The sequence below is a fragment of the Dermacentor andersoni genome, chromosome 7 (genome assembly GCF_023375885.2).
Source record: "Dermacentor andersoni chromosome 7, qqDerAnde1_hic_scaffold, whole genome shotgun sequence".
Taxonomy (NCBI): Eukaryota; Metazoa; Arthropoda; class Arachnida; order Ixodida; family Ixodidae; genus Dermacentor; species Dermacentor andersoni.
The window spans coordinates 107,128,923-107,152,464 of record NC_092820.1 but is presented as its reverse complement, the minus strand read 5'-3'; the positions used below and the strand labels follow the sequence as shown (position 1 = coordinate 107,152,464).

The 23,542-nt window shown below is 48.7% G+C and overlaps 1 pseudogene; it reads right to left on the bottom strand.

Moving 5' to 3' along the window:
• Nucleotides 1-775: 775 nt before the first annotated feature.
• LOC140219463 (uncharacterized) lies at nt 776-6,964 on the bottom strand (annotated as a pseudogene).
• Nucleotides 6,965-23,542: the final 16,578 nt, after the last annotated feature.

Here is a 23,542-nt window from a genome sequence, read left to right as displayed (position 1 = left end):
AACAGGCAGCCCCGAGAAAGTCCGACGTCTGGAGGACTCCCGACCAGCGTCCTTTATGCTTCCACTGCGGCGAGCCCGGCCATGTATACCGTCGCTGCTTCTACAGGAACCTCGGCATCCGTGGGTTCCCTATCGGGGCTCCACGTCCGCAACCTGGCCAAAGGCCACTTGAGATAGAACACTACCTACAAAGGCAGAATTCGTCAACAAGCCGCTACAGGTCGCCGTCACCCTCATCCCGCCGCTCTACTTCTCCTCGTCCTAGCTACGCGGAAGCAGTGCGGGGAAGGTCCCCCAGCCCTGGCTTGGGAAACTGAGGACGGCAACCGGTGGAGGCACGGTTGCGGCCAGTCGCACTGCTGAAAACCCTCCCCCGCCGCAACATTCTAGGGATGAAACTACGCCTGCGCCGCCCGAACAAAATGTGTCAACGACGCGACAATATAATCTTCATGCCAGCGACGAAACCAAGCGATCCGTCAGTAGCAAATACCGGCACAGCCGCAGCACCGCACCCCGACGCACGTGCAATACCACAACAAAATCCACAGACCTAGCAGTGAAGATAGACAACCGGGATGTGTTTGCACTGGTTGACACCGGTGCTGACTTCTCCGTCGTGAGCGCAGTGTTTGCCACTAAACTAAGGAAAGTTCTTACTGCTTGGGACGGCCCACAGATACGAACAGCAGGTGGTCACGTAGTAACGCCAAAGGGAAGATGTACGGCTCGTGTAGCGGTGCGAGGACACACGTACCCTACCGTTTTCATCGTCCTAGAGCAGTGCTCCCGTGACGTCATTCTGGGCGTAGATTTCCTTTCGGCAAACAGTGCGGTCATTAATCTACAGGCACAGACCATAAGTCTTTCACCAGAGAACGCCATCGCGCACGATTTAAGTCCTGCATTATCTGCTTCACTCGCGATTCTCGATGAACATATCACGTTGCCACCCCGGTCGAGTACTCTGATCGCAGTGGGTACCAACAACGGCAGCTGCATGGAGGGATTGGTCGAAGCGAACCCAAGTTTGCTGTTTGAGCGGGGGTTGTCAGTAGCAAGAGGGATCGTCCGCCTGGTCGAAGGAACAGCCAATATACTGATAACGAATTTCTGCTCGGAATACCGTCATCTCGCTAAAGGAACCACGGTGGCGCTCTTCGAGACCATTCCCGACATAGGCAACGTCCTCACGCTCGAAAACGAACTCGCACCTCGACCTCCTGACATTTCATTCGATATAAACCCTGATCTACCGCAAGCGAGACAAGAACGGCTGCAGAAACTGCTTCATACCTACCAGGATTGCTTCGCTACATCGTCCAAGATTCGCCAGACGACGCTTACAAAGCATCGGATAATAACAGATGAATGTACACGGCCTATTCACCAGTCGCCGTACCGCGTGTCCATGAAAGAACGGGAAGCAATCAGGAAACAGATAAAAGAAATGCTGCACGACGACGTCATCGAACCCTCTCAAAGTCCCTGGGCTTCCCCCGTCGTGCTCGTGAAAAAAAGAGACAACACCCTAAGATTCTGTGTCGATTACCGCCGACTCAACAAGGTCACGAGAAAGGACGTCTACCCGCTCCCTCGAATTGACGACGCCTTGGATCGCCTTTGCAATGCAAGATACTTCTCGTCCATGGACCTTAAGAGCGGCTATTGGCAGGTAGAGGTTGACGAAAGGGATCGCGAAAAGACGGCGTTCATTACACCAGATGGCTTATACCAGTTCAAGGTCATGCCATTTGGGCTGTGTACTGCCCCTGCAACCTTCCAAAGGGTAATGGACACCGTATTGGCTGGACTTAAGTGGCAGACTTGTCTGGTATATCTTGATGATGTGATAGTATTCGCTTCTACCTTCGACGAACACCTTAGCAGGCTAGAGGTGGTACTGCATGCTATCAAGTCTTCCGGACTTACGCTGAAGCCTGAAAAATGTCGCTTCGCCTACGCACAGCTGAAATTTCTGGGCCACGTTGTGAACTCTGCAGGCATCTTACCAGACCCAGAGAAGACAGCTGCCGTGCGACACTTTCCACCGCCCCGTGAAAAGAGAGGCGTCAGAAGGTTTCTCGGACTTTGCGCCTACTACAGACGTTTCGTCAAAGACTTCTCGCGTATCGCAGAGCCTTTGACACGCCTGACAAAAGAGGACGTCCCGTTTGTATGGCATGCACCACAAGAAGCGTTTCGAGAGCTCCAGCGCCGTCTCCAATCGCCACCCATTTTGGCGCACTTCGACGACAAGGCGGAAACTGAAATCCACACCGACGCCAGCAGTTACGGGCTCGGCGCCGTTCTTGTTCAGAGACAGAACGGACGAGAACACGTCATCGCCTATGCCAGATGTTCTTTATTGAAGGCCGAGTCAAACTATTCCACAACGGAAAAAGAATGTCTGGCAATAGTGTGGGCAACATCAAAATTTCGCCCATATGTATACGGCCGACCTTTTACTGTCGTTACCGATCACCATGCGTTATGCTGGTTAGCAAACCTGAAGGACCCGTCCGGACGCCTCGCAAGATGGAGTTTGCGGCTGCAGGAGTTCGATATCTCCGTAGTCTACAAGAACTGAAGAAAGCATTCAGACGCAGACTGTCTGTCCCGAGCCCCCGTCGAGCAACCACCACCGTGTACAGACGACGACTCTACCTTTCTTGGCATGGTTACCGCCTCCGATTTCGCCACGCAACAGCGGACCGACCCTGAACTTAGTGGCCTCATTGAGTACCTTGAAGGACGAAGTGACAGGGTGCCACAAATCTTCAAGCGCAGTGTGTCAGCTTTCTGCTTGAGAAATGGTGTCCTAACCAAAAAGAACTTCGATCCTACGAAGAAGGCCTACCTTCTTGTTGTACCATCGTCGCTACGTCCAGAAATTTTGCTGGCGTCTCATGATGAAGCAACATCTGGACACCTCGGCTCTGCACGAACACTCGCGCGGATTCAAGAAAGTTATTACTGGCCGCGTATTGCCGAAGAAGTCAAGCACTACGTCCGTACGTGCAGAGAGTGTCAACGCCGCAAGACTCCCCCAACGAAACCTGCCGGATTCCTGCAACCGATCAAACCCTCGAGAAAACCGTTCCAGCAAGTTGGATTGGACTTTCTTGGGCCTTTTCCGACGTCCACCGCTGGGAACAAATGGATTATAGTTGCGACGGATTACTTGACGCGCTACGCAGAAACATGCGCCCTCTCAAGAGCCACCGCTGAAGAAGCCGCCAGATTTTTTATTTTTCATATCGTCCTGCGTCACGGCGCGCCAGAGGTCATTATCACTGACAGGGGCACAGCATTCTGTAGTGACCTGATGCAGGCCATACTACGGTACAACCAAACTACTCACCGCAGAACTACCGCATACCATCCGCAAAGTAATGGTCTGACGGAACGGCTAAATAAAACCCTGGCGGACATGATGTCGATGTACGTTGACGTAGAACATAAAACGTGGGACGAAGTACTCCCTTATGTCACCTTCGCATATAATACCGCCATTCAGGAGACAACTGGGTTGACACCGTTCGCTCTTGTTTACGGCCGGGAAGTGACTACGACACTCGACGCCATGCTCCCTCATGTGAATGAAGGTGACCCACATCCTGACGTGGCGACGTTTCAGCAGCGCGCCGAAGAGGCCCGGCAGCTCGCTCGAGTACGAACAGTAAGACAGCAAGCAATTGACGCCCGGCACTACAACCTTCGACACCGCCATCAAGAATACACGCCCGGCGACCAAGTTTGGGTATGGGCACCAGTTCGCCGACGAGGCCTCAGCGAGAAGCTTCTTCGACGTTATTTCGGCCCATACAAGATTGTCCGCCGTGTGGGTGCATTGAACTATGAGGTCATTCCTGACGGGCTGACGAACTCTCAGCGACGGCGCGCACGGCCTGAAATCGTTCATGTTGTGCGCATGAAGCCGTATTACGCACGTTAGAAAACTTCTAGCGTAGTTTTTTTTCTTTACTTTGTGTTCACCACGAACTCTAGTACTGTGTACTTACTTACCTAAGTGCTTATTTTCAACATCGAGACGATGCTTTTTTGGAGGGGAGCAATGCCACGTGCCTTTCGGGCTTTGCATCTGTGCCGGTGGCGTCCGAATGACGGATGTTAACGCGTGTGAGCACTCGCGCAAACCTACCGCGATAGCGTCGTATCTACGATGGGCCCATCGTATCAGGCAGGGCAACTCGCGCTATCTCCCGCGATAGTTCTACGCACGTTACTTCACAGCCTTTAAATACTGCCCGCAGATAGGGGGTGTGCGTTCTTTTGTCGATTGCTGTCCATGCTTGCACATGTTGCTATTGGGCTAGTTGCTTTTGGTTATGTGGGGCACAAGTTCGCCTCAATAAATGGTTGTCTTGCTGTGCGCTCGTCTTCTGTAATTACCGGTGTGTAGCACCACTCGTGACACTCGTGGTTGGTTATCAGTGAAAATATTGAAGCTGCAGTCGTAAAGATACTTGTGGAATTTCTTGATGCCAAAAATGACGGCGAGAGCTTCTTCAATGTGCGCATGGTTTCATCACGCTTGCGTAATTGATCTGGAGGCGAATGCGACTGGACGCTCAACACCATTCACTACGTGTGATAACACAACGCCCAGCCCGTAAGCACAAGCATCCCATGTCAGCTGGATTTATTTTTTCACGTCATACAGCTCCTAACATGATTTCTTTACCGAACAACTGATTTCTCCGCGTGAAGCACTCGTCATACTGACGTTGCCATTTCCATATGCTTCCCTTGCGTAGAACCTGGTGGAATGGTTCTAGTTGCCTGTCCAATTTGTAAAAAAATTTTGCACAGAAATTTACTAAGCTCAAGAATGTCCTCAGCTGGGTCACATTACTGGGCTTCGGTGCTTCGAGGATTGCTTTCACTTTGTTCCGTGTAGGATGCAGACCATGTTGGCTTAAATCGTGTCCCAAATATTGCACTCTTTCTTGGAACAAACGTGAATTTCGCCACATTTTCTCGGATACCATGCTTGCTCAGTGCCATTAGTACTTCATCCGTTCGGCTGTAGCATTCGGCTAGGTTTTTGCCAGCTATCAACACGTCGTCCAAGTAACAGGCGGTACCAGGTATGCCTCGTAAAACCAGGTCCATGACTGCCTGAAACATGGCAGGTGCACTCACGTAGAGCAATCGCCTGTACCTGAAGAGGCCCATGCCCGTGTTAACCGTTAGCAGTTCTTTGGCATGTTCGTATACCTCTAGCTGTAAGCTTTAGTCAAATCTAAAACAACGAACGCGGTTCCTACAACAAGGGACGTAAATATGTCTTCTGGAAGTGGCAAGGGACCGTGGTCCGCCTTGATGGCCTGGTTCACAGTGACTCTGTAGGCGCCACATTTCCTTAGACCTTCTCTATTATTCTTTGGGTCCATAACTAGCGGCGTTCACCAAGTGCTGTGCCGCACCCGGTAAATGGCCCAAGCGTTTTCTAGTTCTACGAATTATTTTTCTACTTGCTCTCGCAAGGCATACGATATGGACCTCGCCTAACGGAAAACTAAATTTGCGTTCGCTTCAGTGCGAATGGTACCCTTGCACCCCTTGATAGCATCGTAGCCGGCTTGAAAAACATCAGTGTGCTGCTATTTTAATAACTCTACAGCTTATGGAGTTTTCATCGGCGTGACTGCTTGTACAATAAGTGCAACTTCGTGCAATTTCTTCAAGGCATCAGGCAAGTTCACTTTTATCCTTGCGAGCCAGTCACGACTGAGAAGCACCAGCTAAGCGCACCTTTCTCATATTTGGCAATGTGTGGTAGGAGATGGCTTTGCTTCCCGCACCTCACGTTGACCTGCGCAACGCCCTTCATGCTGACTGCGGTGCCGTTGTACACACCCAGTTTTACGTCCTCACTGTTGTGTGATAGGTAAGGAAAGTTATCTAGAAAGTACTTTTCAGACATAATTGTTACGGCAGCCTACGTGTCCAATTCCATTGCCACTTCGCGACCATTTATGATTACCTTTACTACTATGGGAAGTGGACTACCTGGTTTCTTCGTTTGGCAAATAGTTAGGAAGTCCTGCTCTGTTGCCGGCTCTTCTGCAGCGGGAACGACTCGCGATTTGCACATATTTGCGACATGAACACGTTTACAACACTTAAAACAAGCACTTTTTAACAATGGACACCCTGTTGGAGCTTGTCCATCATCACACCTATGGAAAACAGCGGCCGTTTTTCGCGTATATTTTGTTCAGGTACCTTGCTTATAGCGGTAAGCTCGTAGCTAGATGACCGTTGCCTTGAGGTATGCTGCTTGTCGGGCTGAACGCAAGGTCCTTGACAGCGCAAGTCAGAGTTGCTGGCACCAGCGTTGTCGACCAGCATGTCCTGGATGTCCGTCTGTGCAGCTTTCATGGCGGTTGATACCTTGCAGACCCGGTCCTATGTGACCTCGTCTTCGGCCAACGCGAGCCGACGGCATCGTTGTTTTCACACCGTAGTCCAGCAATTAGACGGTCCCGTAGAGCTTCTTGCAGGAGCCTCTTCAGTTTCACTAAAAACTGCGCGATGGCTTCACTTGACTCCTGATTCCGTCGGTAGAGGTGGTATGGTTCGGTGACCATTGACCGCTTTGGATCGTAGTGCTGTTGCAGAACTTTTGTGACATCTTCATACTTGACCTCGGTGGGCGTTTTCGGTAGCAATATGCTGCGCAGTGTAACACAGGCCTTCCCTCCTAGGATGGCCAAGAAGACTTCACGCTTCTTCCCGGCGTCTATATTATTTGCTTTCGCAAACAGCTTGTACCCTTCTAGGCGCACATCGATGCTGTCTGCGTCCAAATTTCCGGAGTCCTCCACTACGGCGTGCCTCATAATCAGAAAGTGGTTCTGGCACGTAAAACCCCATAATTGTTTTTGTCTGCGTCCGGGCAGAACTCCAGCAGCTTGCCTAACGTGGTGGCCATGCCTTCTACGCCGCTTTATCCCACCCTCCTCGCCAATCTTGTAACGGAGACACATATGTCGTAAGGCCGTTTATTCTGTCTGACGGCAGTTAAACAGATGACAGGCTAAGCTTGGTCGCAGCTCTTTTAAAGGCAACAGCGCTGACAGAAGGATGCGTGCGCATAGTCTACACACTGAACAGCAAAGGAACAGATCATCATGATATGCACGCTTGATGCGATTACTACGATGCCTTATGTAACTGTTGAAAGTATTCGCGCGCAAACTCTCAACTATACCGGCGCCGCCATTTCGTTTCATCGCGGTGATATATGTTCGAGGCCAATGTAGTGCTCGTGTTTTCGTCGACGCCATTCGCCACCATATTGAGTGAATTGTCCTTCCCACGTGTACCTATGAAATTATACTGGCCTGGGAATTGTACACTTTGTCTCAGCCATGCATTCATGCAGAGAGAAATTTGTAGATTTCATGGTTACAGTGCTCGCGTCTATTACTGTCTACACTTTTATGATTGAACTTGGTTGTCACTCGAGACTACAGTTTGTGCCCTGGTCATGAAGACGCTCTAGCCGTCACATGCAGCCGCATCGTCGACAGACATGCTCTAGTCTCCGGTGCCTGCAGTTGCACTTCTGTAATTCTCATCTTCCCTTGTCTCGTCCAGTTTTCACGTGGCCTCACACTTCTGTATACCCGCAGCACAACCACAGATCATAGGCTGTTGACGAAATGGATGACTGTGGAAACCCTATTTGGCCCTCATCCTGTCTGTAACATCACGCTTTGCCCTACACTACCAGTAACAACCCCAGGTCTTCATACTTCGTTCCCTCTCCATGCCATTATCGGTTTTAAAAGCAGCTCGGTCCACAGCCTTGCCGGTTGTCGTCACGAACCACAAAACCTGTTTCAACAGTTGTTGCCATGTTTTGAACCAGACTTCTGTGGCACACAAGGCATTGAAAACAATGATTCTGCTATTAAAAGACGCCGTCACTCAGGTGTATCGCCATCTGAGCAGAAGGCCATTGAGCAACAGGTTGCCGACATGCTTGTGCTAAGAAAAAATCACGGCCAAGCACTCTGTACAGATGGTTAATCTTCACAGTTGAAACGTGCGGCCCCGATGTTCATCATTGGCTTAATCCCGACGATTTAACCCCGACTTGGTAGACTGCCGGATCCTCGGTACGCAGCTGCTACTTACGCTCGGCTGCACCAGCCTGTTGTGGCCGGGCTGCAGCATCGGTACGGTGAAGACGAGCTCGTTCTTGGCTCTACTCGCGGCCTTGCTGTTCGAAAGCTGCCTGCTTCCCAGGAGAACGTACGACTCGTGATCTACACATTTCAGAGCCGGAGAGTAACTGCTGCGCGCGCGCGGTCGGTGGCGCCGAAGAGCAACGACGTCACTACTGGCGCAGCCAATCGCGCGTCTTCTTTCTCCTTTTTTTCGTCCATGCAAATGGGGCGGCGCCAGAGGATTCTCCGGCGTACAGGCGACAGGGGATGAACTAATCGGCTAGGCATAGAAACGTTCCCTGTAATAATACAACTTTTGTCTATCTGGTGGGATTTTCCTGTCGATCTGATAAAGAACAAAGTATGACTCAGTTCGCTTCTGTATCGATTTTCTAGCGCTATATCATATAACACGCAAGGATGTATGTTCCATACCTCGAACTGACGGCGCTTTGGACACACAACAGCTTGAGGGGATTTTCTTGGCAAATTCCAATAAACGAACATGGCACAGGAAAAAACTCATTCACTACATGAGAGGAACTTGATGAATTCACCGTGATATCTTCTCGTCTTTATAACACTCCAGTCAAATTTCACGGCATGAGGGAGAGTCGTTTGTAGAAAAGTTTGATGGCCTGCCTCTGTTATCTGGACGTTTTTGTCGTTTTCTCCTCCAACTCCAGACAACATCAAGAATAAATGAACTTCTCAAAAGCCTTCCAAACGCTGGTTTCCTGATAAATACAAAACAACCACCTTTGCAATCAAAAGGACAAAAGTGTTGCGCCACATCATCTCCAAAGACGGCATCCAGCCAGACCCCAAAAATTGCCGCTATTCTTCACCCACTACAATAGAAAGATTCAGAAAGTTTTTTTTATTGATTTATTGCCGGTCTTCGACATTGTACAGAGCACATAATACAGAACACAATTACAATACACAATTAACAAATACAAAACATTTTGAAAGAACATACATACCATCAGTCCTATAAGGACTGGCGTTGTCTAATTAAAATTATCAGTGCTGTCAGAGGTTCTATCCTCGACAGCCATTCGGGTACACATTCTTGTATTTTCTTTATTTCAATGAAACGAGTCATGCTTTCTCGGAAATACGTAGGCGCAGGCCTAGCGTCCGGGTTGCAGTAGTACCCAGACATCCTTGCACGCCATAAACTATGAAGGCCCTTAGCATTATTAGGTCGAAGGGAACCCCGTCGTCATTCGTTACCGCTAAGTACCTGATGCCATGCGGATTTAACGGTAACTCCTTCTTCATTGTTCTTTGTAGGACATCCCAGAAGAACACTCCGGCACAGCAATGCAAAAAGACATGGTCTTTTGTTTCTGGTTGCTTGGAAATCAAGCAGTGCGAGCCCCAGTGTACAAGAAAGCCACGTTCTTCCATGAATGTCTTCACTGACAGTGTTCGTGTGTGTAATTTAAAAAAGAATGTCTTCACCCCAGTAGGCACCTCCATATTTTTCACTCGCTTAAGAACATCCACTCCTGATCTTCCACCGTATAGCGCTCTGTACAATGGCACTGTAAATACAATGTCGCAAATATCTTTATACAATGTTTTCCTTTTAACGTCACATAAATACTCAGAAGAAAAACGCACAGAAAGAACGCGCACACTATCTGCAACTTCTTTAAGATAGCCATGAAGCGTTCCGGGCATACTATCTGTACTAACAATAAGTGCCGGCAAAGCGCCTCTCAACCTGAGCTGGCATACAGTGCGCAGAAACGGATCACGCACATCCCGAAAAAAAAATATCTGTTGAGAAGCTGGCGTACAAAAAGATGCGCCAAGCCCAGCCCCTTTTTCTTCACGTGCCGGAACAGATTGGTTCGGCTACACCTTTCCCAGATAAAAACCGCGAACACTCTGTGCAACCTTTGCATGTTTACCCTTGAACAGTACAACGTTTGCGTGACGTACCACAACTTCGTAATAAAAAACATATTACACACAGTTGCTTTTGCGAAAATCGACAGGTTGATGCCTTTCCACCTGTCTGCTTTTTCTCTTGTTTCTTTTGCTTGGTTCGTCCAGTATTCATCGCTGTTTTTGTAACTGTCCATGGGGACACCTAGATACTTGGTCGGGGTTTTCATCCAGATCCCATTTGCAAAATTGTCCGGGGCCGAAGACCACTCTCCGTGCCACAAACCGAGGGACTTTCCCCTGTTCACTCTACTGCCCGTCACATCACAAAAATTTTTCACTACCCTTATTGTTTCCGTCACACTTTCTTTTCTTGTACAACACACCGCGATATCATCTGCATATGCCAAGAGCTTGATTTGTGTGGCTGCCAAGCTATGCCCGCGTATTTGCTCATTCTCAGTTATTGCCAAACGCATAGTTTCTATGTAAATGTCAAACAAAAGAGGACTGGGAGGGCAGCCCTGACGCACAGAACGCATGACGTTAATGGGGGCCCCCAATGATTTATTCACAATTAAGCGTGTTGTGCAGTTCTGGTACGCCAACGCCACTCCCTCAGTGATGATGGAACCAATTACCATAATCCAAAATGGCAAACAAAATATCATGAGAAACACAATCAAACGCTTTCTCGAGGTCCAGCTGGAGCACCGCGACTCCGCCCGAGGTGACGTCACAGCACTCCAGCATGCACCGCATCGTGTGAATATTCGAAAAAATGGACCTTCCTTTGATACCACACGTTTGGTGATCTGCGACTATGTCATTTATGACGCTTTGAAGTCTGGCAGCCAAAACGTTCATAAAAATCTTATAATCCACATTGGTTAAAGATATTGGCCTGTAAGATGTTACTAGCCTAAGTTTCTCCACTTGGTCACTCTTAGGGATGAGTATGGTATGAGCTTTTCCAAAACAAGGCGCCAAAGTTTTGTTATCATACGCATCATTAAGCAGCTCTGTTAGCAACGGCGACAGTTCTTTCTTAAAAGCTTTATATAAACACGCGCCCAGACCATCCGGTCCAGGTGATTTACCTTGGTTCAAATCATCAATCGCTTTTTCAACTTCACATTCTGTTATTTTCCATTCCAATCGTTCTTTCGTATCGTCACTCAATCGCGGCATCCGAGATAGAAAGGCCTTTCTGAACTCGTCTATATACACTTCTTGAAATGCAAAGAGCGACTGATAATACTCTAGAAACGCTCGGCCTATGCTCTTACTATCGTCGGCAACTGTGTCGTTCCATAAAATCCTGTCGACATGATTCCGTCGTCCTTGCGCTTTTTCGAGTCCCAGCGCCCGCTTAGTGGGCGTCTCCCCAGCTACTAATGCATTTGCTCTTGCTCGCACAATCGCACCTTGATACCGTTCCTTGTCAAGCTGCTCGATTTTTTCTTTAATGGCTCCCGCACCTTGCTTATACGCTCCAGGCTCTTCGCACTCCAGAGCTATCAGCTGCTTAAGTGTCTTTCGTAAGCCCCTTTCTTTCATTTCCTTCTCAAATCGTAAGCAGCTCCATCTTTCTAAAGCTTTCATTTTTACGTTTTGTTTGAAGTATTCCCATTTCTCTGCTATTGTTTCACTGTTTTCTTCACTTACTTTCCTGACGGTCTCACGTACTGCCTCTACAAATGGCTCGTCATTGAGTAGTAAGGCATTCATTTTCCATAGTTTCCAATTAAAATCTTGTTTCTTCCTCTCCGTGCCTATATGACATTTCACAATGCAGTGATCTGAAAACGATACTGGTGCCACCGAATAACTATGGCACTTTGGAATTATGTCTTGCGATACGTATATGCGGTCTAACCACGCAAGACTACTACCTTGAAATCGTGTGTACATGACTTCCCGCTCCCCCTCCAGGCACTCACAGACATCGTCCAGTTCATTATCACTAATTAGCTTAGTCAACACACTACTGCTTTTATCGCGAATACCAGCATTATTGACTCTATCCCGAGCCCTCAAAACACAATTGAAATCCCCCAACAAAACCATGCACTTATCAGTGCTAACATACTGAAAATGTTCGCAAAAAATGAAGCGGGTCCTTCACAGCATTCGGCGCATATATGCACATGACTCTGAATTCCAATTCACGAAAAACAAAATCACAAAAAACGATCCTTCCGGTTTGACATGAAAATACATTTTTAACAACAAGGCCAGGCAACTTCTTAACAAACAGAACACAACCGGCGGACGTCCCTACCGCGTGGCTCACGACCGCATAATATCTAGTCATGAAACGCCGCACCATGATCCCGGTCTCCTCCTCTCCGTCAACCTTTGCCTCCTGGACAGCTAGAACGTCTAGGTCTTGGTCAGTGGCCAACCGTAGGACTTGGCTTTGCCTACGCTTGGCCGCCAACCCTCTCACGTTTAGTGTGGCAATTGTGAGCGACGGATTAGGAGCCATTATGAACTAAAGTATGAGATAGACCCGGAGCATGACGCTTACCTTTCACGACCAGCACTCGGCTAGCCACCTCCGGGACCACCCGTCTTCCCGGCGTTATTCTTTTGCTGTGCTTTGTCACCAGGCTTTTTCTCGGGCGGAACATTTGGCTTCGGCTTGAAGACCGACCGCCTCCCGAGAGGCGTCTTCGCTGGTGGCCCGTCACTTTTGCTGGATGCCGCGCTGTCCTTGTCTGCGCCCTCGTCACGGGGGCGCTTGGAGGTGGCAACGAGACTAGCCGCCCGGTCCCCGTCGTTTGCATCTTCGCCCTGTTGCATCGCTGACTCAGTCTCCTCGCGTTCGCCTTCATTAGCGCCTGCCTTCACAGGGCCTTCGTCCCTCTCGACACATGCAGGCCAGTCACCTGCTCAGCACCCTCGACTACCTTGGCTTGAGCGACCTCCGGTACCGTCGTGGCATTTGTCTTCACTGAAGGCACTTGTACACCGGCTCCCTTAGCAGCTTCTTCTGTCTCGACTGCATCCATGACGTGCTCTGCAGGAAGATCACTCGCTCCTGCTCCTGTCACGGCCGCGTAAGATTTAACGCAGTCAGCGTCGACGTGGCCGAAACGTCTGCATCTCGAACAGCGGGAGACTTTGCAATCACGGCGTACGTGTCCTGTGCCTTGGCAGCGCAGGCACTGCATGGGCCGCCTGGGGACGACCACCAATGCCAACTCTCCGCCGACGCGGACCTGATGAGGCAGTTCTTCCACTTTAATGCCGCTTCTCAGCTTCAGTAGCACGGTCCGGGTGGTCGAGGTCCTGTCTCCCATGCCTTGCACGCACCAACGCTCCCTGCTCACCTCTTCTACCTTGCCGAAGGTTGTGAACGCCGCCCGGACGTCCTCGTCGGAAACGCCGTACAGCAGCCAGTGAAGCCGGAGTTTGACCTGCTGGTCCTGCGGGTCGACGATGACACATCGACGCCCTTTCACCTGAAGCTCTTCAAGGGCCAGCAGGCGTTTTGTTGCAGCTGCGTCACTGAGGGTCACGGCCCAGACGTGATTGACCGGGTTGGCCCCGAGGCACACAACTTCCGGCAGCAGGCTTGTGGGCGTAAGCGCATTCCAAAAATCCTCGACCTTGTACGGCCTCGCTCTTACATCACCGTGTAAAAAGATGGTGTTGTTCACAATTCGTCCTTTTGGCAGTTGGGGCAAAATAAACTGGTAGTCCTTTCTTCGTCGTTGCTGAACCTGTTTCCGCGGCCCAAAGTGACCGCTGTCGCCGCCCCGCTTGAGGCCATGATTCAACGATCCGATCAGCTCGACTGCCGGAAGCAGAATGAAAGATTCAGAAAGTTTCGGTGGCTTGGCGTCTTATTTCTTTGGATTTGTGCTCAACTTTGCTCCAATAGGCGCTCCTCTACAATATCTACTTGTTACCGGTGCCTCTTTCACATGGCCTGACGATTTCGAGTCGGCTTTTCAAGCTCTGAATCAACAACAATTGTACTTCAACATTTCCATTAGGGAACGCGCACCATGCTGGCGCATCATACAAGATAACGGACAAATACTTATGAAACGTAATGAAGCCTTTAAAGAGCAAGTTGTAGCCTGCGGCCACCAAACGCTTTCTCTAGCTGAGAGGAAACACACCATCCCAAAAGGAAACTATCTGGCTAGTGTTTGCTCGATTCAGAAATTTTGCCCATATCATAACGGCTATCGCTTTACCATCGTCACGGACAACCATGTCTGTGTTGGCGTTATCAATGAAAAACCAGCCAGGACATTAAGGAAGCTGAATACTCTACTTGCAGGAATATGACTTTACAATAACGTACAAGTCTGGCAAACGTATTCACGCTGCAGACGCGTTGTCTCCTTGCCTAGTTTCGCTATATCGCAGTAGAGCACCGTCACCTTCCCCACCACGGCGTTCTGACGCTACGCATGCCTCATACCAGCTCTCTCTAACGTGTCTAGACTAAGTTACGCTTTCATCGCGCTCTGATTTTTTACTTCAGCGGGAAGACATCTACTTCCGAAATTTCATGCACCGCATTAGTGTATTCACTGAACCACTCACCAGCCGCTTGCGAAGCCAGCCTCGACAATTCCATTTTCAAGATGATGTGCAACACCTACGTTTACCACGCCAATCGGTAATCGGTGAGCCCCAGTCCTACCTCGCTGCCTCCATCTACGTGTATTAGAGGCAATTGCTTGCTGCTTCCTTGTTGCACCTACTTCGTTTCGTACAATTTTTTTAGCGGGAAATTCTTATAATTCACTAACCCAGATGCTGCTTTCGAGTCTGTTAGTATTGATTGATAAGGCTTTGACACCCACCGGTCTCCATTGAATTGTTACTTCTGTCGACCATTTTATCAAATTTGTTTAGATTGTGCCTGTTAGATCTGATATCGCCTCTGAGGTCAATGAATTCCCCTTGTCCTCCATCGTCTTGCACTATGGGGCTCTTCGTGTTCCCTGGAGTGACCATGACAAAGCGTTCACTTCCCTAATACTTGAGCAAGCTCTTCGAGCGAGTTACACATTGCACATGTCTGCTTCTCCGTATCATCCGTGAACCAACGGCCTTACTGAGCGTTTCAGCTGAGCGCTGTCTGGCATCACTTCCATGTAAGTCCGTCCTAAGCACAATGACTGGGACAACATTCTTCCTTTTGTGAATTTCGCGTGTCACCCTGATATTCAGGGCACTACCAGGTACAGCCATTTTAACCCAACGAGGAAACCCGTCCGTCCGTCCGTCACGTAAGACGAGATCGCTTTATAGATAGGGCCCGCGTAGCGCACCGCAGCGCACCGCCGCTGCAGCAGTACAGTTGACCACGGTTGATCATGGTTCGAGGCTGATGTATAAGGCGCTAAACGCGATAACCGCTTACAATGATCGGAACATCATCGGCGCACTGGCGCTGCGATCTGAAATACTTTGTTTGAGTGATCAGTTCACCTTGCGTCGCCGTCCACAGCAGTTTGTGTCGTCACAACACAGTCGTTCATACTGGTCGGATGAAGTTTAACAACGTTGATAACGACACTGGGCTGCGTGAAGATGAGCAAGTCGCACAATGCTTACGCATACTTAGACAACTCCCAAAGGAATGCCTGCATAAATTTTTCACTTTTTGCAAAGATTACCTCCTTGCTCCGTATTCGACAGACAATCCTTTCTGGCACCGTCTGCGCCTAACGCGTTCGTTCCAGAAGAGTTTGCTACCTGCGTTACACATTGCCGTGAAATCACCCGGTGAAACACTGAAACTACTCAAGCTGAGAGAAAACGTCGATGCGACAACAAACTCCGGGACGTCAGTTTCCATCCTGACGACCAAGTACTATTTTAGACGCTAGTACTACCGCTGGCCCCTGGCCAGGAGGTAGCCCATACACCGTCGCATAGCAAACTTCTGCAGTGAACTATCTCATTGTCCCTGCACACACCGTCAGAAATAATTGATCCCCACTCGCGGACGAAGGCTTCACTTCTCATTGAGATGTTGTCTAACTTGCATCCATGTGGGCCGCTTCCACGGAGGGGGGAAGTTAGTGTGAGCACTAGCAATTGTTTTCAAAAGTGCATAGCCATAACCATCCCTAATCTGGTTCTTTGGACATCAGCTGCCTCATTACCTCTATAAATATGCGCTTGACAGTTCCGTCAGTCTCAGCCACTTTATATACCGGATGTTTTGACGAAGACAATATTATTTAAAAATATCTAATTTGAATGAAAAAGACAATTCTATGGGAGATATGCCGTCAGGAATGGCGACCACTGGGTGATGGGTGATACGGGGTAATTAGTCGCCAATGAACAAAAATTTGTTATTTAGCTTTGGTAATTTTAGTCTGAGTGGCTTATCGCCATAGAGAAATTGAAGCAAACTCTCCGTAAAAGCCATGTGAACTTTTAGATCTGGAAAAATTTGATCACCCACGCGAGTGGGGCTCGAGAAATTTCGGCGATCAGAGCGCACAAAACTTAAAGTGGTAGACTGCAGTGATCGCAAAGTTGCACCTCTTCGAGGCATGTTGTGCTTGCGTTGGTCACGTGAGTGTAACAGAATGAGTTGGTTATAATCTCCCGGCGACTATTCTATGTGACCAAATAGACGCGGCACACTACAAAACTTGTTATATTTTTCCGGGGACGGCCAAGGATTGGCCACAGAAAGATGTCCTCCAGTGATGAGCTATCGACGATGCCAAAGGTGCGGGGTCTTCTCTAAGAGTCTACCGAGTCGACTCACCATTTCGGCTGTGGCTTATCGGCTGGATCGGAATGAGCATGAAGGAGGCAGAGTAGGAGCGCCTACCTCGTTTTCACCTATACCCCACCGCAGCCAATCAGCACTTAGGTAGCAGGCAAAATGGGCAGTCATCTAGGTGAACACTCGCTTAGTACTCCCCTAGTATCGCACGGTGCGAGAAAAGGGCGTGTGTTACGCAGTTTCTCTTGGCCTTGTCCCTTATGTTGAGCTCTGCTTGGTTGGTGTTGCTGCCATCTTCTAATAAATCTTCCTTGAATTGATTGTTCAAGTATTTGCCTTTGCCTTCCAAGGCCTTGCGACAATAAGTTCAACTGCATACGTAAAACGGGCAACTGAAGCACGGCGTGGACGCGAACCCTGACAAACGTATCTGCTACAGCCAGTCAGGGCACGGCTCTCGCGATCACGCCACTCCGACGCAGTTATTAAGCACAGGCGCTTGCACTCTTCCATACGCGCCGGGAACGCGCCAGCGTCTGTTCTCGCCTGGTGGCCGATTAGTTTTCTATAAGATTCTCCTTTCGGTAAGCATCGTTGCCCTGTGTACAGTGCTTCTGCAAGCTCTAAAATTATGTAAGGTGGTGGCAGACTTATTCATGTGGTGTCTTGGCATGCAAAGACAATTTAGCTACTTAGTTTGTAATGAAACTTTTAGTTAGTTTCATAATGTTTGGTGAGAATTTGTGATCACACTTTTTTATGCAACGGTGAACTTTTAGACAAAGTTATTTTCAGGTAAAGAATGGAATGCTTGTGGGTGTCGCCTAAGTGCAGCATTGCTCCCTTACTTATTGAGAGGCTAACTTGCTGAATGACGTTAGAAAGCATGAAGTCAGGAAGCACATCGTGAGATCACACTATGTTATCCAGAAGTTACGGCAATTCATACGTAGTGTTCATGGAAGCGAGCCACGATTGAAGAAACGGCTCGTTAATTCTTTCCGTTTTCAGACATCAAAGATCCCAAACTGCGAAAGTCATAAATAAAGAACAAAAGGAAACCTTGGAAGTCAACAATAATGGTAACATTTTGCATTTTACAAACGCCATTTTGCATTCTATTTTTTAGCAAACACAGTATTTGAAGCGAGAACAAAGTGCAGGTGCGGGCAAACCACCCGTAAAGCAATTTCCGGCAGGCCTGGCCAGATACGGGCCTCGAACTCTTGCGCCTGTGGCGGGCTCGGGCTCGAGGTCACAGGCCTAGGCCTGTTCACTGATGGGAGAGAATTATTGCACTCTATCTGACCCCCACTGTCCTCTGAGCATGCGCTGCGTTGCTATAACGACGTAGGCGCGAGGTGTCCGGCGGAAGAGAGGACAGCGGTGAGACCGTCTGTTTCGCGCGCCGTCGGCATAACCTAATCTCACCTAACCTAACCTGGCACCCCGTCAATGCGTACTAAAAAATAAGAAGAAAAAGCAAAATTTGTGGAAAAAGGAATCTTTTCGATACCGGCGACTCGAACCAGGGCCTTCCGGTTGACAACCATGTATCCTATCCAACAGACCATGCCAGAGACAGTGGGAGGGGGGGGGGGGGAATTAAATGCAAAAACCTCTCCCTTTGCTTATGGACCTGAATCGCACGTACTAGCACAGGTACTCTATGTGAAGCTCAAGGGACACATTGGAATAACTATTTGTGAATTACTTTAGCAAACGATACAAAAACGGTTGAAGTGTGGTTCTCTGCCTCTGTACAAACGAACTCTTCCTTTGAAATTGCAAAATGGTTTTAAAAGCTCCTATTTATATAAAATCACTCTTACTACTTTTGGTTTGTGCTGTTACCAGTCTCGAAACAATTACTGAAATTGGGCTCTTTTACCGCAATTTACTTACTTCATCTAATCGACGACCTGCTTATGGTCACTGCACACAATTGAAATGCAAAGGAGACAGCCTTTTTAATTGATGCATTGTTATTTTATCTCATACGGCCGTGAATTCTGCACTTTCAGCTCGCTTAGGATTTCACGTGATGGCGCGGGACACTTACTCGTGGGCAGCTGGAATTCCTAAGAAGTGCTTTTATTGCGGTAGCAATTATACGGATACTCCAACCGCATTTTTGCCGTTGTCGGTGTTGATGCAGTTACCGTTGTTATCGCCGTCCGACGTAATGGTCCTCTATCACACTTTCGCAAGTTCTCTTGAAGAGGCAAAACATACGGCTACAGAGCTACGCATCTCTATGCGATCTTATTTTGGAGGTCTAGCGATACATCAGCATTTCGAAACCAGCATACAAAGTTTAATTGTGGCTGGGACCATATTTGAGCGCACTGAAAGACTACAGGAACTTATTGGAACAACTATTTGTTTTGCAGGTAAAGAAACTGTGGCCAAAGAGCTTGAATACTGGGATGACACGAAGAAATGCGGAGTTTTCAGGTTCACACTGAATGGTAAGTGTGAACTTTCCAGTTTCAAAATACAGGGTTTACAAATAGAATGTGCCAAATCAAATGTTGAATCTACAAGCATTTCCATACACAAAAGGTACAACAACTCAAATGTCCTTAGCATATTTCTCGAGCACACTTAAGAAGCACTACATTACTGGTCGTCCAGCGTATTCGTAACCATTCTCTATGTAATCTCCGCGCCTCCCTTCAGTATTTTGCGTTACCTTGCCTCAGAAAATCTTAGTGCCTTTTGCAAAAACTGTTTAATGAGAGCATGAAAGAAATGACTGCAATCCCCTGCAGTTCTTCTCACTCTGAATATATCGGTAGCGACATCATGAAGTTCTGTATAAATAGGTCAGCCGACTTATAAGTTGGCTCAAACTTAGACCAACCGGTCAGTGCCAGTCTGAGCGCGCTCGAGTGGGCGCTTGGGATGTAAATCCGAGTGTGAGTGACCAGAGCTGAGTACAAGTGAACTTCGATTTGATTCTGAGTGAGCGCAGCATAGGCGAAAAGGTGCTGCTCAGAGTTTCAATAAGTCAACGCAAATACTACTGGTAATGAATCTTAGTGATTCGTACTGAGCCTGAGTGTTAGTTTGAGTGAATCCTAGTGAGATTGATCTTGCGTGAGTTTCATTGAATTCAAGTATGTCCGTATCGCACGGAAGCACGAGACATGCGAAGCTGACTTCACATGACTTCCAGTGAATCTAACAGTGAATGCACGAGCGGTGTCTTCTAGACATATGAATCCTTAATGGAGACATGGTAACAGTAGACTCATGTCCGAAATTATTTCACTTCCCAAATGCAAGTTGCTAGGTCTTGTGTTATGGCACCGTGCATGTAATGGATTGTGTAAGCCTATCATTGTAAAATATAAGCCTTAAGTGACATCGGCTTCTAATCTGCTTGATACTGAGTGTGCATGTCAAACTATCACTTTAATTTTATATGACTGAACTCGCAAGTCGGGGAACACAATCATGAGTACATAGTGTGAAACTCACACTGGCAACGACCGGTGAGTCTGAGCGAACCCGCTAGTTCTCATTTTGATGTGAGTATGGGTAAAAAGGGCCAACTGACACGAATTTTCCGTGAACCTGAGTGGGCCCGCTGTTCTCGGGATTTGGTGAGCCTTAGTATTAGCCATGCACCTGTTAAATATGATTCTACGAGTAATTCTGAGTGCGCTATATTTGTTTTGTCGACGTACTATCACAACGGACTCCACCATCTTCTCAAGAGCGACTCATATGCGATGAATCGAACCTCTTCATTGTCGTCCATGGCAATACTCGTTGTGGTAGCATCTTAAATGCACACCCCGCAACTCGCACAGACTTTATGGTGAACCAAAGCCTGTACATACCGCCAAGTACAGCAGTTTTGTGATATCACTTTGTTTAACGCACCGTACCACAATTTTACATTCGCGCAGAGGCAATACTTGGAATCCAAGTGGCACGGTTGAGAAAATGTTTTGTTTAATAGGACTGGCATTCTTTGGAATCTTCCCCCAATTTGCAGTATGTCTGCCTCTCTGTGTGTAAGTTCTCTCAAGCCAACGTCGGTCACCGGGTAGGACATGGTTGAATGAGTAAACCGTCGGGTTGAAAGAACCATGTTGGAAATCAACCATTGGACTAACCGGCGCTTCCAGGAATAGGACATCTGGTATCTTCCGCTGATCAATGAACCTGTTTCACGTCAACTTGGGTTGCTGCGTATTCCCAGCTGTGTATGCGCCGCTTTTCAATGAACTGCTCTGGCGCCACCTTGAAACCCTGCGTGTGCTCTACTGGGTGTGTGCAAGTGGGTATATCCCACTCTTTATTGGGAAAAAGTACTTTCTATTTCTCCGTTGCAGGTTGGAAGTGAATACGCATCATATACACTCAGACAAAGTTGTCTGAATATATATTCGAAGGCGCATGATGGGCAGACGTTGCAGAGCGCTGGAAGATGGCGCAAGGTATCCAGAGGAAGCACGTCAAAGTATAAAATCTTCATAAAGACCCCGTAGATGACGCGCTTTGGCGGCGGCATTAGCACTTTACTCTTTACAGTACGACCAGCTTAAAGGCCATACTGCAAGATTACATGTTACGAGAAAGCAAGATTACAAGAATGGTATATGTATTGACAGAAAGAAGATTCCACTTTGGAACAATACGAGCGTATAACATGTCCCCACAATATTTGAACAAACGCTTTGAAGCAATCAGAATTGTGCGTCTGTCTGTGGCACGAACGTCATGCCGAATTTGAAGCAGTGCAGTCTGACCAAATAGAAACTCTCCCTGCACTGAGAAATACACTACTGAATAAAAGGAAGAAACTGTTCTCGACCACTCGCGTTACCACAGGTTCCGGCGCTTATTTCCACTCACAGGCTGTTTGTAAAAAGAAGGATGCCAGTAATCGTTCATAGAAAATGTGAACTCTGTTGCACACCTTGTACGTTTATTTGTTGTCGTTTGCGACCTCGTTTCCTTTATTTAATGATCCTTGTTACTAGCCTGGTCGGCACCCATCCCCTGGTCGTCGTCGGGGATTTGAAAGCACCATACGGAGTGTGGGGGTACGTCTACGACACGAGCAAGGGACGGGGTCTGTGGCAGAACGCCAATAGAATGGACCTCACGCTCACCACGGACAAGGCGTTCCCTGCCCAAATCGGCAATTCGTTGAGCCGGGATACCACCCCCGATCTGGCGTTCGTGAAGAACGTCGAGGGAGATGAGTGGAGTAACACCGTAATGTATTTTGGTAGAGACCATTACGTGCTCAAGACCCGCTTCTATGACGCCTTAAGTAAATCCAGAGAGTTCACCGTCACGGAGTGGGACCTTTCTCGCAAGCTCCGCGGCAACGACAGCGCACCCGTACCCAAAGACCTGGAAGATTGGTGCGAGCGAATCAAGAGTGACGCCGAGTCATCCACTAAGATCGTCAGCGACGTGCAAGTAGGAAAGACGGACAGCATGCTAGCCCACCTGATTGAGGCCAAAGAGGCGCTGCTTCTGCGATGGAAGCGACAAAGGTTTAACCGAAGATTGAGGAAAAAGATATCCGAGCTTAACAAAGCCATCGAAGATCACTGTCCGACCCTCGGCAAGCAGCAATGGGACGAAGTCTGTGACTCGATCGACGGGAAGATGCATAATGGCAAGTCCTGGGGCATGCTAAAAGATCTCCTCAACGAGGGCAGCACCAGATCCAGCCAGAGACATGCTCGCCAGAGCGCTGCACGAAGCTGCCACATCCTGTTCCGGGGACGAGCTGGTTGCCAAGCTCATGGAGAAGTACCTTCCCGTAAAGCTCGGAGATGAGCAACACCGGTTTCCCGAGTACCTCGGCCCAGCCCATCCGGCATTGGACGAAGACTTCACCGTGGGGGAAATTATACAAGTCATTTTTGCGCTCAACGGCAAGTGTGCGGCAAGTGCCGACAGAATCACCAACAAGATGCTGTGGAACCTCACCAAGAAGATCAGCGAGACGTGGAAAAACGGCAGCGTCCCGGTGGAATGGAATACCACCAACGTCGTCGTGATCCCCAAACCCGGCAAGGCTCCGAACGTGGACTACCTCCGACCCATCTCTCTCACCTCATACGTCGGGAAAGTGGCGGAGTACGTCGTCCTCAACAGACTAAACAGGTGTCTCGAAGAGAACAACATCTACGCTCAGAACATGACTGGCTTCCGTTCCGGTCTCTCGTCGCAGGACGTCATGAAGATGATCAACCATCAAATCATCGACAGCAGTACCAGGGACACCAGGGCCCTCTCGACTTCGATAAAGCGTTTGACAACGCTCTCAACGAATGCATTCTATCCTTCGTCGCAGACCTCGAGCTGGGCCCCTGATTATATAACTACGTCCTTTCGTTCATCACGGGGAGGAAAGCTAAGTTGCCGATCGGCAACTTTGTCTCCGACGAGGTGCTCCTGGGCCCATGGGGCACGCCGCAAAGATGGGTTACTTCGCCTCTTCTCTTCAACAATCTGCATGGTCGGCCTCTCGAGGAATCTGATCCAAGTTGAAGGTATCAAACACACCATCTACGCCAACGACATCACGATCTGGTTCACCAACGGTAGCGAAGAGCAAGTGGAAAGCGCCATGCAAGAGGCGGTAGACGTCACGGGGCAATACCTGCTACCCACCGGACTCAGACGCTCCCCGACCAAATCTGAGCTTCTGCTTTATAGGAAAAAAAAA